Here is a 14175-nt window from a genome sequence, read left to right as displayed (position 1 = left end):
GACTCTGTGAAGTGGAAACATCATTTTTTTTTCCTCCAAAGGTGAAAAAAAAATGCATTCTTGCTTTAAAAAAAAAAAAAGGCTAAAAAATTACCTCTTTTTAAATTATGTGCAAAATAATTCTGGCTAAATATAAAATGTATTCAATTTTAGGGGTTTTTTGTATTGTGATGCTTTATTTGTACATTTTTTTTCTTTTCTGGATGTAATTTTAATCTCTTGCCATTCATTAGTGTTATTTCATTGTAAACATTATTGTGCCAAATGTACTGTATTCAAAAGGATGTGAATGTGTATTGTTTCAGAACCTAATAAATACAATGGCGTTAAATCGTATTTCTAGGCTCCCGTATGTGTTTTTATCTCCTCTGTAAGGAGCAGGGTGGCACCATTGAACCTTTGTGCCCTGCGTATGCTTGAGATTCCAAATTCCAAAACCTAGACATGGTTTCAGCTTTGCCCTTGCCCTTGGAAGATGCGTGAAGGATGCACATGACCATATTGGCTCACCCCAGCCTTGCCTCTAAGCTTCTGGGACTGCCACCGCAGGGATAGGAGGGGCCTGAGTAGATCAGACGTGGCTCTGGGCTGTCTGGGCATGGAGCAAAACCGTCCCGTTTGCCTGGGAGTGCTGGAAGATGGGCAAGCAAAGCAGGCAGCACCCACATTCTTGTCTTTCTAGAGAAACAAACGCTGAATCTCCTTGAAGCCAAATGCCCATTCAAGCCTCGTCAGGACTCAGGTTCTGACTGGCCGTTCAGAACTCCAGGTCTCTGGAGTCCCAAGAAACTCCTCCTAGACTGGGAGCCCCTTGCAGGCTGCGCCTGGAGCACACGACTGACCACTGGGGCTCTGGGTGTTAGCTCGTGCCCGCCTCCGCTGCACGGCCCAAGTTCGTGGCCATCATGGCGGCTCCTGGGCTCTCCGCCTCCTCCTTCGCTCTGGGGCTCCGTTCTCATGTCACATGGCCAGTTCTACAAGTCTCCTCTTCTTCTTTCTCCAGCACAGATTTTTCAAGAATATTTGAGTACCCTGTTGAGGACACCACAAATTTCAATTCATCACAGCTTTGTCTTCCGTAAGAGTTGTGGACATGATTGCAGTTTTATTATTTGTCATTCTCAGGTGAAGGAATGGCCGACCCATCACCCTTTCAGCCCTCAAAACCGCTTCCTCATAAGCCTGCCAGTGACAGTGGGCAGTCATCCCGAAGGTACTCTCAGTCTCCCCTCAGTAATGTCTCCCACCTGCCTGGAGATGTAGCGTGGACCTCCAGACCCACCCCAACCAACAGGAAAGTTGTACATATCCCACAGTTTCCTCGCTGATTCAGGCCAAGTGTCTAGGTAAGTGACCAAGGAAACCCAAACATCTTGCAGCTTGTCTGATTTAAATAAAAGTCAGGAGAAATAAAAGGATCCGTTCTAGGAGGGTCAGATAGACCTCTCCAAGCATTTCACTGAATGAAATCTGATCAGCCTACATCTATCTCCCTTGCCTAGTGGCCCAGAAGAGAGAGCTCCGAAGTCTGGGAGATGAGGGAGCTCATCCTCCCAAATCTGTATACTCCACAAATCCCATGGAAGCTATAAGAAGAGTCAATCGCTGGTCAGCATCCCTGGTTTGGAACCTCTCTCCCCACCCCTGGCCACGTTCCAGAAGAGAAAGCCAGGCACTGGTTCCAGGAAGCCGCAAACACAGGTTCCTGGCAGGGTTCCGATGGTTCCAGAGCTGATTTGGGGAAGCCTGTTTGGGTGGCTGTGCCCTTGAACTGAGAACCTGCCAGTCCAACAGATTTCTCGTGAAATCAATGGGCACATTGCCCCTTCTCCGTCTTCTTCTACCTGAACAGAGTCAAGTGCTATGATAGCCGCAGCCTAAAGATCCCTGGGTGATAAGATGACCGAGCCACGTAACATGTGTTATCCTAACACTTGCGGTGGCAGCGATGGGGTAGAAAGGAGACTTAGGTGCCATATTGCGAAATCTGTTTCGTACCTGAGAGTACTTTAGCCTCAGCGATGATACTACACGTAGGGTATGTTGGTTGTAAGCAGTACCTGAAGGATGGAACGGCTGTGTCAATCAGGAGTATCTCCTCCAGGGATGGACAGCGAATCGGAGAGTGTTTTTTCCAGAAGCCTGCTGCGAGCGCTTCTGCTCCCTCTTATCTCCCATCAACACCTGGAGGTTTTGTCACTAGCATAAAGGATCCCAGGAAAATATTTTCTCAAGGAAAATGGTGGCTTGTTAACTAGCATGAAGAGTGTTTGAAAGGTGACGTTGGCAATATTTGAGATAATAGATGGTCAAAGATATTTAAAGGCAAATCTCCACATTTAAAAACAAAAAAACAATATAAGAAATAGCCTTCTACTTCCCTAGTAATCGGGCCAGTGCAAGTTTAAATCAGTGCAGTCCCACTTCACACCTACCAGAACAACTGCATCGGAGGCAGACATCATCAAGTTTCCGTAAGGATGGGAAACAGTTGGAACTTGCGATGTTTCTGGTTTCAGTGTAAAATCGTATGACTACTTTGAAAAATTTTCGCTACACATAGTCTACTAAAGCCAAACATGAACACCCTTGGCTCAACAGAACAGTCAGTCTATCAGCCGTAGAATAAGAAATGCATTCCGCGGTGTTTGCAGAATAGGACACTGGAGAGTCTTGAATGCTTTACAGCTATGAGCAACAACACAGATGAGCCTCACAGCATAATGGAGAGTTCAAGAAGCCTGGCGCAAAGGAAGGCAGACTAAAGGAGAAGGTTCCTTTTGTGTCAAGTCGCAAGACAGATCATCCGTGCTGCTAGAAACCAGGTTAGTGGGTTGCTCTAGTCGGGAGGGGACGTCATGACTAGGAAGGGCCACAAAAAAGGGCTTCTGGGATGCTGGCTAAGTTTTGGCTTCTGAGCTGGGAGCTGCGGAACAGCTGTGTTCACTTTGTGATCGGTCACTGAGCTGTACCCTTATGATTGGTGGGCTTCTCTCTGCGTGTATTGTATGTCAATAAAAAATTGCCACACACACACAACTCCTACGATGACTTTTGTCTTTCACCTTTGAGCGTGGCACAGGCGGGTCCCATAAGCTACCCACGTCCCTCTGCCGTCCTGGCAGAGCCTTGATTACCCAACTCCCACAGCAGCCTCGTCTGTGGCTGGCCCAGGGTCACATTGGACCTGCGTGGACCTTTTCTTCAAGGCGCTATTGGAAACACCCAGACCGACAGGGCCGGAACCTCATGGAACTTGCTGAACGGCCTCAAGACTCTTCCGTGCCTGCTTGCTAATAACATGTCCGTGTGTCTCCAGACGTGGTTTGGGAGGTCCTCAGGGAGCAGCTAAGCCTCTCCCTCTGGCAGCCACTGAGCTCACCAAAAAGAACCCAGGGAAGTGCGTCACAAAAATTGGTCCAGAGGTTTGGCTTTTGCGTTTTCTGCTCCGGCAGGCAGCTGTGCCTTTCCAAACCTGCTTCCACATTCATCAGATGGTGATAACAAGACCTACTACCTCAAAGTCCTCTTGTGGAAGGTCAGCGAGATAAAAGGTTCCAAAGTGCCGCCTCTAGAACTGTGGCTCTTCTCTCTCTTGCCCAAGGCACTCTGCCCCTGATCAGAGCCCAGCCTGCCGCACGGGCAGCGTGGCCTGGTCGGCCGATGACTGCTTGCTCTCCTGTCCTCGCTCTGCTTTGTTTCCCTTCATCCCCCAGTCGGCCTGCCCCTGAGCTCTCCGGGAGCACCTACACACCCCACCAACCTGTGAAGGACCCTCTTTGAGGCAGGAAGGGCCCACAAGTGAAGACGAGGTCTTGGCACTCAGGGAAGTTCCACCAGCACAAGGTGGGATAGGCCCATGCAGGAGAGCAGCAGAAGGCAGACAAGAGAGAGATCAGCCCTGTAGATGATGACAGGGAAGTCCAGAGAAGGGGTTTAGGTTTGTGTTATCCTGGCAGGCTTCCTGGAAGAGGCTGTGGTGCGAGGGCACTGAAGGACGACGAGGCTGTGAAGGTGCAAAGGGCAGAGAAGGGCCTTCTGGGTGGCCACTCGGCTGGTTCAGGTTTGTTTGGCAGTAAGCAACCTTGCCGCGAGCATCTTCACCCCACAACTAACTAGCCATAAGGCGATTTTGCTGTAGAAGACAAAAATCACAGAAAACAGGAGAGATTTTCATTAAAAGGGACATGATAAAACATGAAAAATGAATAGCAACATTAAAAAGACTTTATTGGGAAGTTCAAAATATTTGAATACACTCGAAATGTGTAGTGTAGATTACTGGCAGTGCTGCTCAAATAACTGATTTTATTTCATGGATTGTACAAAAGCACGGTCTTCACAGCCTTTCCATCACAGTATTATTGTGTGTGTGCTTGTTATTTGTCTCCTCATTTGGCATCTCGCTTTCTCTTTCTTCACTGCAGTTTCTCCCTCTCTCTCCACTAAGAGAGGTATGTGCTTCCAAGTACGAGGACGCATCTTTGTAACCAAGCATTGCGTCGTGCTGTGAAGGCCTTCCACACTGCTGTTTGTTCTTGGCTTATGGTCACGTGCCCATTGTCAGCAGCTCTGATGATCTGTGGGAAATGTGGGCTCAACACTCCGAGCTGCTGTGTAGACCATCGTGAGGGCGAAGATGTATAGAACCTAGAAACGGGCGAATATAAAAATGGGCCCATGGCATCAATGGTGAAACAAAACCAAAGCATCAACCAGTTTTTGTTTTTGTTTTTTTAATCTTTTACAGCCAAATTGTCTCATGGCCAACTGGACATGAAGCAGAAGTGTTTGCAGCAAAGATATCTATGGCAAAGACGCTTACCGCACTAGTACTGGACTCACGCTCAACCTGGAGTAGCACAGAAGGGCTGGGGTGAGGGACCCGGCTTCCAGGGCAATGCTACAACGTCACCTCTCAACATGAGATTGCCAGGGTCACAGGAGCCCTTCAGAGTGGCTCGAAGATCTCTGCAGGTGGGACAGTCTCTCTGAGAGCCCAGCCCTGCTCTCAGTAGAGGGCTGTCTTTGTGGATGACAGGAGAGAGCAGGTTTCCCCACCCAGTCTGATTCTGATCGGATCCCATCGTTGCTGCCCGAGGACTGAGATCAAGTCAACCTCAGTTCTGGAGGTTACCCAAATGCCGAGTAAGCTGTTCCAAGCCTTACTGCTTCTCAGGCCTTCTGCGCATGAGAGCAGGCACTGCTCTTGGGCTCTCAGGGGGTCCCCAGGTGGGCACCAACTGCAGAATCTCACCACTGACCTTCTTTGGGTCATTAATTATTTAAGTTTCACCTGCATTATCCTTCTTTGTTCTGGACAGCGTGTTAGGCACTTAACATAAGTAATCCATTCAAGCCTCACAAAAATCACATGGTGTGGGTAGTTAATAGTTCCTATGGTAGTTAAGTCCCTTTTTCTCCCTTTTATAGTTAAGGAAACTGAAGGTCAGAAATTATATAACCGAGTCCTTACAACTCCATGCAACCGTTGTGTTCTTAAGCGCATTCTACAGGTGGTGGCCCAGATTGTCATACGCAGGGACAGGTCAGGTGTGCTCAGGACAGATAAAGTATTTACACATGGAACCGATAATACAGGACTGTTCATTCTCTCATTTATTCCACGAGTGTTCATAGAGTCCCTACCATGTGCCAGCCATTCATTGAGACATCAGTAAACAAAACATGAAAATTGGTGCCCTTAGAGAACTTACATGGGGGCAGGGTCTTGATAATAAACAAGAAATATGACCATTAAGTGAGTTATATAATAATGTGTAAGAAGATCAAGGCCACCCCTAACATTTGTTGTGTGTTGTTTTGTTTTGTTTTTAAGATTTTATTTATTTGACAGAGAGATAGCAAGAGAGGGAACAGAAGCAGGGGGAGTGGGAAAGGGAGAAGCAGGCTTCCTGCTGAGCAGGGAGCCCGATGCGGGGCTCCATCCCAGGGCCCCAGGGTCATGACCTGAGCCACCCAGGCACCCCCACCCCTAACATTTGAAGCAAGATTACAAACGGAGGTCCGGATTGTAGGGCTAAACTTTTTCTTTTTTTAAGTTTTAAATCAAGGTCCTGTTAAAGATGTGCTAACCCAGTCCCTTTTGTCACTGCATAAGCCCCGGTGACTCAGGGCGTATCACCTCCCGGGATTCTAGCTACAGTGAGGGGATCCACTCCTGAGGGCCCCTCTACGTGGGTTCTGTTCACTGAGAGGTGAGAGTGGTGACACAAAAGACAGCAGATGAAATCAGGGCAGGGGATGCCCCGGACGACCCCTCCCCACCTTCCCTTGCTGCCCTCCCGCTTAGCGCATCCTCTGGGGCTTAGGCCCGTGGTGGGGGTGGCATTGGAAGACTAGTCCTGGCCAACACCTCCTTAAATATCACGGTCCGTGCTGATGTGCTTGCTGAAACGGCCCTGCCTTCCACGGCCGCCATCCCAGATGTACATGGGGGTGTTCAGTCTGTATCTTGTGTGGATGCTGGGGTGATGGTCGGCAGGGGAACAGTCTAACAGGGAATGGACCGGCAGGGAGGGCGGGGCCGAGGGGGAAGGTCTGTCCTCCCAAATCAAATCACCACCCACTGAGGTAGTGAAGAGACCCAGGAGCGGAGAGAGGAGCCCGCAGACCAGGCTGTGTCTGCGGGTGTGGAAAGGAGATGCTGGCGGAGAGTGGGGGTGGGGGGGTTCTGGGGAGAAGGGTCGGCAGCAGCAGCTGGGAGCATTTTGGCTGCAGGGGAGCAAATTGGTTTGCTGTGGGAACACAGGGGCCTCATCTTTTTCTTGCCCAAGCACCTCCCTCACTGCTGTGCTCAGCTGGAGGGAAGGAGGCTGGCTCCCGGTGTGCCTGCTTGGGTCGGGCAGGCACTATGCCCCCAAGATGTGGATTAGATCCCCAGCTTGAGAAACGGGGGCTCTGAGGCTCAGCGAGGTCAGGAAGTTGTCCAAGCGGCGCAGCCAGCCCCCTACCAATGCAGGACCCAAGCCTGCGTTTGAATTTGCGTCCAGTTGGCGTCCAAGATCCAGCTCTACCCCTAGGGCTCCTGATCTCTGCCCCCACACAGGCCTGCCTGCTTTTTGCCCGCCGCCCCCCCCCCCCCCCCCGCCCAGAGAAATGTCACCTCCTTGTGAAGAGGTACAATCGTTTAATGAAATTCCACTTATGTTGTTCTCTCAGAAAGCTTTGAATGTGAATGCAGAGGCACAGCCAGGAAACAGGGCAGAGGCCTCTGGGAATTCTTTCTCTCCTGCCCCACCCCTCCTCTCCCCATGCCACCGCCTCCTAGCAGGGCCCTGAGAGCTGGCCCCTGAGCCCGGCAAAGCCTGCATCCTCCACCCTCAGACACCCCTCCCAGCACCAGAAAAAGAACCCCTCCCTATGGGCTATTCTAAGCAGGAAGCCAGTTTTCAGTTCACTGGAAAACAGGAAATGCCTCCAAGGGTCTGAAGTCTCTTTAGTCACTGAGCGCCCTTCGCACAGGGTCTGCGTCCCAGGCCAGCTGCTGAGCACAGCCCCAGGCGCAAGGCCACCCCTACCCCCGGCCTGGAGACAGTGAACCTTGGTGCCACTCACAAACCCTCTGCTCTGGGCACCAGAGCTAACTTCTACATCCCCTGCTTGGGAGCACAGGTCATTCTGGGCTATGCAAGAGGCTTCGGGAGGCCATGGATGCTACCCAAAGCAAGAGAGGCCGATTAGCCTCTCCCCAGAGACGGAGACCTCACCCCAGCCATAGGCCGACCTCTCACCCACCCCCACCCGGCTGACTTCTGAACCCCGTCAGAGAGCCCCCAACAAAGCCTGACTTCCTAGTCCTTTCCTATGGTTCACTTCCTCATCCTGGCTATACACTCACCCTCTAAACTTGATCTTGTCAGAAACGAACCTTTAGTACTAACTACGGCTTCGCTTCCTCACCCTGGCCACAGACCAAACTCGAATGCTCACCAGCCTCCCTACCCATTCAGACATTTACTGAGCTTCTCCTGAGTGCTAAGTGCTGTGAGCCCAGCACAGCCTGTGGGGGATGGTGGGGGAGGTAGTGAGGTAGGCCTCACACATGAAGCTCTAGTCAGATTGGGGGTGGGGAGCTGGGGGTGTGTGGAGAGGAGTGGGAGCCCTGTCTGAAATTCCAATGTTGTCACTGTCTCCAACTTGCTGGGTGACCTTGCAAGTTGGTTGGTTGGTCATGTCGCCTCCCGGGCCAGGGTCTCCATGGGTTCCTCTGCTGTGGGACGGCATGCACAGATGGTCTCTGAGGTCCCCATCCTCCACAGCGCATGTCAATGGGGAAAGCCTGAAGCAGTCTAGGAGGCATCATTGTCATTGATGTCAGGAGAGTGTAAGAGATCAGGCAATTCTATGTGGTAGAAGAGGGTTCAGGGAATCCCTCCTCCATCTAAACACTGGTTTTTTGGTTCCATCATAGATGGTGAGTCCTGGACTAGAAACCACTAAGAGTTCTTCCTGCCCCAGGTTTTCCATCTGCAAAAAGAGCTGTGACACCAGCAGTCCAGCCTTCCTGCTATCTATGTGTTGACCCAAATGGTAGAGGAAACAGGGTAATTTGGGATGAAGACCACCCAGGGCCCAGCACATGAGTTTCAAGCTCAGAGTTTGCCCAGAAGGCACAGGGACAGGAGTGGGTAGAGTGTAGACTGGCTGTGAGGGGAACAAACCACCCTTTAGAAACCTGCCCCCGTTCTCCCATCATTGACTGAATTACTCAGCTCATCCCTTATGAACTGCACAGTGCCCGGAAGTCCGCCATCAGAGAGCAGCAAGCTCGCACACAGGCAGTGTTCCGCACCTCACGTGCACGTTACCTGACCCTAGCCCCCCACGCAGACCTGCTTCCTTGACCAGCCCTCTTCCCCATATCAGCTGAGAGTAGGACACTGAAAGGAGAGCAGATACTGACCAGAAAAGTCCACAAGTGCAGGTAAAGATAGACGGGTCTAGAGGAGCTGAGATCTGAGGACCCCTGGGGTCTCCAAGATCTTTTCCTGGGGTGTGATCTATGAGCAATCTGTTGCCAGGTACTCAGGCACCTCAGAACTTAGCCTCAAACCACAGACATTACCTCACAGTAACTCACAGAAAGTCAGGAGCGCAGTCATGGCTTAGCTGGAAACCTCTCCTCAGGGTCTCCCACCAGCTTCAGTCAAAGTGGCAGCTGGGGCTGTAGTCTCATCCGACAACCCAACTAGGCGAGTGTCTGCTTCTCACTCAATGCCGTGGTTGCAGGCAGGCCTCCGTTCATCACATGGGTTATCAGCCAGAGGCCTCCTTCAGTTCCTTGCTGGGTGGGCCTCCCCATAGGACAGTGACAGCTCATATCCCCCAGAGCGAGAGAGCAAGAGAGGGCACTCAGAGTGGAAGGCACAGTCTCTGTGACATCGTCTTCAAAGTGACATCCCATTGCTTTTGCTCTGTGTGTTCCTTAGAAACAAACCCCCAGGGCCTGCCCACACCCAAGTGGAAGGGCTTCCACAAGCGCATGGAGAGCGGGGGGTGGGGGTCATTGGGAGACATGTCAGCTGCTGCCCAAAAAGGAATCCACGAGGCTCTCTCTTTTCCAACATAGCTCTGTGGTACTGGATTTTCTTCATATACTTTGCCCAGAAGAGACTTTGTGCAGAAGCATACAGCTGTCCTCATAAAGCTGCACATGAAAGAGATTTGTAGGAATGGAAAACAATGCTGCTCTATTGATAGACATAACCCACATTAATGAAGTCTCGTTGGGGTTCTCCTAATTTTCAGAGTATAAAAGGATCTTGAGATCAAAAATCTTGAGAATGACGGGTCTTAAAGGATAGAGCTAGGAGACGGTCCAAGGAGGGTTGCCCTGGGGGTCGCCGGAGGCATGCCAGTGAGAGACCTCTCAGTTCCCAAGTGCCTCAGAAGCCTGGATGCCCGGGAGAGAGGCAGCCAAACCCAGCAAGTAAGTCCAAGAGTCCAGTCCAGCTTTCACTTTCTTTACAGCTTTGCACACAAGGTGTCTCTGAGTGTGTGTCGTTTTGCATCTGGCTGCATGAGTAGGTCCAGCATGCGCGCACAGCAGTTGGCGTGGGCATATGTGTGCATGAGATTGCCTGGGCAGGGCTGGGCGAGCACACGAGAAAGCTGTCCTGCGTACGCAGAGCTGTGTGTACGCATGCCCGATTACGGAGCCCCTGGAAGTACGCAGGGCCCGGCCAGTGGGTTCAGGGCATCTGCTCCAGGCTGGGGTGGCACGGGCCACCGCCTCCATGGTCGTGCCTCCTCCCTACAATCCCCCCTGCCCTCAGCCTCTGCACTCAGCATAACTCTCAAATATTTTCATCTTCTATGGGAACTTCCTGTTCAGTTTCCTGTTGTTCTTGGACTTTTCTTTTTCAGTGTGTGCGTGTGTGTGTATGTGTGTTTGTGTGTTTAAGGTTGTGATTCTTCTAATCTGCCTTTCTATTTTGCCCAGAGCGGCACTGTGGTCCCCAGGCACCTCTGAGAGGAAGAAGATATCCTGCGAACGCAGGCCAGGTCCCTGGCTGGAGTTAAAGGCTCTCAGGCATTGAACAGGGGGAATCACTCCTCCTACCATCCAGATTAACCGAGGCTTTGAAAACCCCAGTTTCCCTTCCCGCTGCCCCTTCCACGGGGCAGCGGGAAGGGAAAGAGACCTGAGAGGGCAGAATTTGCCACCCCAAAATATGCCTTTCTGGCATAAGGATCATTTTGAGCTGCCTGTCGGGAGAAACTGCAGACACAGGAGCGGCTCTGGAAATATGGTAGAATTTCCTTACCCTCTCGTAGGGAAATTTACATTGATCAGAGGGTCACAGTGTCTCCCTCTCGGTGCTAAGAAGGGACCTTCTACCAGGGATCACTTTTTTACTGGTAGATTCATCTGCAAACCTGGGCAAGCTTTCTTTCCTTAGACTTCCTCCTCTGCCCTTCTCTGGAGTTGTCCTCTCCCCCTTCCAGAAGCCCCAGACCTCTGTCCCTTCCTTCCTCAGGAGAGTATATAAGCTTCAGTTGGCTGGTCACCTTTTGTGTTCTCCTGTCTCTGTGGGGCTCCGGACTGTACATGCCTGGGTCGTTAGAATTGGTCTTTTCTTGCTGTTCATCTTGTGTTAGTTAAATTCATAGATCAGCCACAGAATCTAGAAGAGTAGAAGGGACCATTTTTCCTTCCCTAGCAATCCTGCCCCACACCCGCCTTTCTCCTACTACTGCTGAAGAAGGTGGAAAGGGAGGACAACTAACAAAGAACGTGGGCTGCGGTCAGAGCCCAGCCTCAGCTTGGCCCAGCCAGGCCCCGGCCTCACCCTCTGGCCGGCCCCTTCCCCCACAAGGACGATCCTTTACACGGACTCTTACCTGAGCCCTTGGCTCTCCCTCTGTTTGTGCCTTTCATTTCCCAGCCACCCTCCACCGCACCAGATTCTTTTCTCACGTTGTCATCAGAAATCCTCTGGGAGGACTTCCCTGGCATTCCTAGGCCAAGGGGAGAGCTTTGTCCAAGATGCCCCCTCGCCAGAGCCGCCCCCCACCCCAGGTCTCCCTGCCCGGGCTCCCACCTCCTGCCCCTGTAGCTGGTCGAGTGGTTAAGCCATCCTGGAGCTGCCTGTCAGCCCTGCCCGAGGCAGAGTCCAGCGGCAAGTGACGAAAGCTAGACCAGCCCGCTTCTCTTGCCTGCCTGGAAAGGGCAACCGGTTTCCTCCAGCTGTTGGTGGCCCAAGAGGGCCCCACACACACGAGAACTAGAACTGTCATTTCTGAATATTGTTCAAGTACAAATGGAGACGCTTGGGCTCCACCCCTCAACTTGTGAAGTCGGATCTGAGGGCAGAGGGTTTCAAAAGTGATCTGGTACACAACCAGAGCTGTGAAACGAGGGTGTCCTGGGTTTCTCGCTGCGGGACTGCCATGGTTGGTGCCCCCGAAAGTACAGGAAGACCTGAAAGGAGGACAGAGAGATGCCACGCAAGGAGAACAGGTTCCGAGGTCTCAGGGATGTGTCACCGAGCAAGCTGCTTGCATTGGGAACGTAGAGACCCCCACCCCTACCTTGCCAGGTTGTTGGGTGGGAAAAAGATGCCGACAGTGCCCACCGGGGTGGCTCCTTGCGGGGTTCAGGGCAGTACCCTAGAAGAGTGTGAGGAGAGAAACCTCTCAGCCCATCTTCAGGAGGGCTAACAGCCACAGGGACTTAGGGCCTTCGCACCCCGGCCTTGGCCTGAGGGGGCTCCTTGAAACTAGTGTTCATGGGGCCCACCGGGTTGGTTCCTCAGGCCAATTCCTCGGGTTCCTCCAGCCCAAGAAAGCAGAACTCCTGAAAGCTGTTGTTTATGGGTAGGAATAAAGGGACAAAACACTGCTTCCTGGTTAAACCATCTCCTGTAGATGTCACCTCTGCCCAGACACCTTTGCCTCCTGAGGCTACTGCTCTCTGAAGCCACTACAGTCTGAAGAGGTGCAGTTTGGCCGGAGCCTGTGACCCACACTCATCTTCAGGGAGTTGTCCTGCCCTCACTGCTGCCTCCCTCTGGAAACTTCCCTCAGGACCCACTGAGGGAACTTCCCTCAAAACCAGCTCAACTTCCACCGTCTGCCTTCATTTGAACTGATAAGGCCCGTATTGCCCCAGAGCCCCAAACTGCCAACCAAGGATTCAAGATGGTAGTTCCAAATGTCTTCTCTTCTCCCAGCTCTCCCCAGGACACTAGCTAATCCCCATTTACTCCAGTCATCACACATGTCCTCAAGAGTCTTCCTGCTCTGATCACTCCTGGGCCCAGCTTTATCCAGTCCCCTGCTGTTCTTTACTTCTAAAGCCTTCCCACTTGGCCTCCATCACCTCAGACCCACCCCTCCAGCCGCCACCATATCCTCAGCCTGTGTGCCTTCACCACCACCCCAGAAGTGTGCCTGTCCCCATAGCCGTGCCAGGTGGAGATTGCTTTCCCCCGGTCCAGAGTTTGGGTAGCTGTTATTCTTGCCCCCAACTAAACCCTCAAGTCTTTTTATATCTTCCTTCCAAATCCCGGCTCTGGTGAAAATGACCCCACCTCACCATACGGTCTGCACCCACTGCCCCTCTATTGACCTCCCCTCTCTTCCCTCTGGCACTGAAGATTCTAATTATTGGCTCATTGTTTCCCATGCATGACCTCATTCTAAGACTGTGACATCCATGCAGCCCCGGCTTCTAACACCCTGATCTCCCAGTTCTCTGCCCTTCCTGCCCCCAACTCCAACTTTCTTCCACCCCCAATCCCAATGGCCACCCCATTTCTATTCAGCCCCAGTAACTGCAGCTTCTCTGAAACTCAACCACAAGCCTCAGACTGTCTCACCAAAACCTTCTAGCCTTCTAGCCAACAGTGCAGTGAGGTTTTATATGCCCTCAAGGAAACTGCAACTTCATTGAGACTTACAATCCATTGAGCCCCCCGCTTCTTCACCACCCATTAGCCTTCTTTTATCTTCATAGTTCTCTTGACCAGGCTGAGAGTCCATCATCATTTTAATGACTATTCTTTCAAACACTCTTGGCTTAGCGTTACTTGTCTGGCAAAATCCCAAACTTGGTTAAATACAGCAATTCCACTGTGCCTACCCCTGAGCAGCTAAATAGTGATTGAGAAAAATCATAAACTCTAGCTTGAAGGTTCCCCATTACCTTCATGACAAGAAAACACAATAGTCATTTAACTGTTCATGGCAATCCTTGGATGGTTTCCAAATAAGTTTGCTCCCCCATTCTAAAAGATAATTAGCTAATACCTTCCTCTCTTGCTGAACTTCTGACAACTTCTTCTCATCTCATACTTTCAGCTGGTGACTTTGCCTTATGCTTCATGGGGAAAATGAAAGCTGCCAGTCAAAAAATTCCTCATCCTTCCACCCCCAAATCTACTGTGGTGAGGACCACAAGAACAATTTGAATAGAGGCCATTACAGCCAACACTCTTGATTTGCTCTTGGTTTTAATGGGGAGTCTATAGCTTCAACATTGAGTGATTGCTAGAGGTTTGATTTTTAGATTGTTTGGGGGATTTTCGTTTTATTTTGCTTGTTTTTCCTACATTTTTGTAATCTATACTCTTGCTATAGGTTTTTGAAAGCCCTTTTCATGTTATTTTCTAATGTCAGTTAGCTATGAGATCTGGTTAGTTTGTTTTA

Source organism: Martes martes, assembly GCF_963455335.1.
Source record: "Martes martes genome assembly, chromosome: 9".
Taxonomy (NCBI): domain Eukaryota; kingdom Metazoa; phylum Chordata; class Mammalia; order Carnivora; family Mustelidae; genus Martes; species Martes martes.
Note: the sequence above shows the minus strand (reverse complement) of the source record.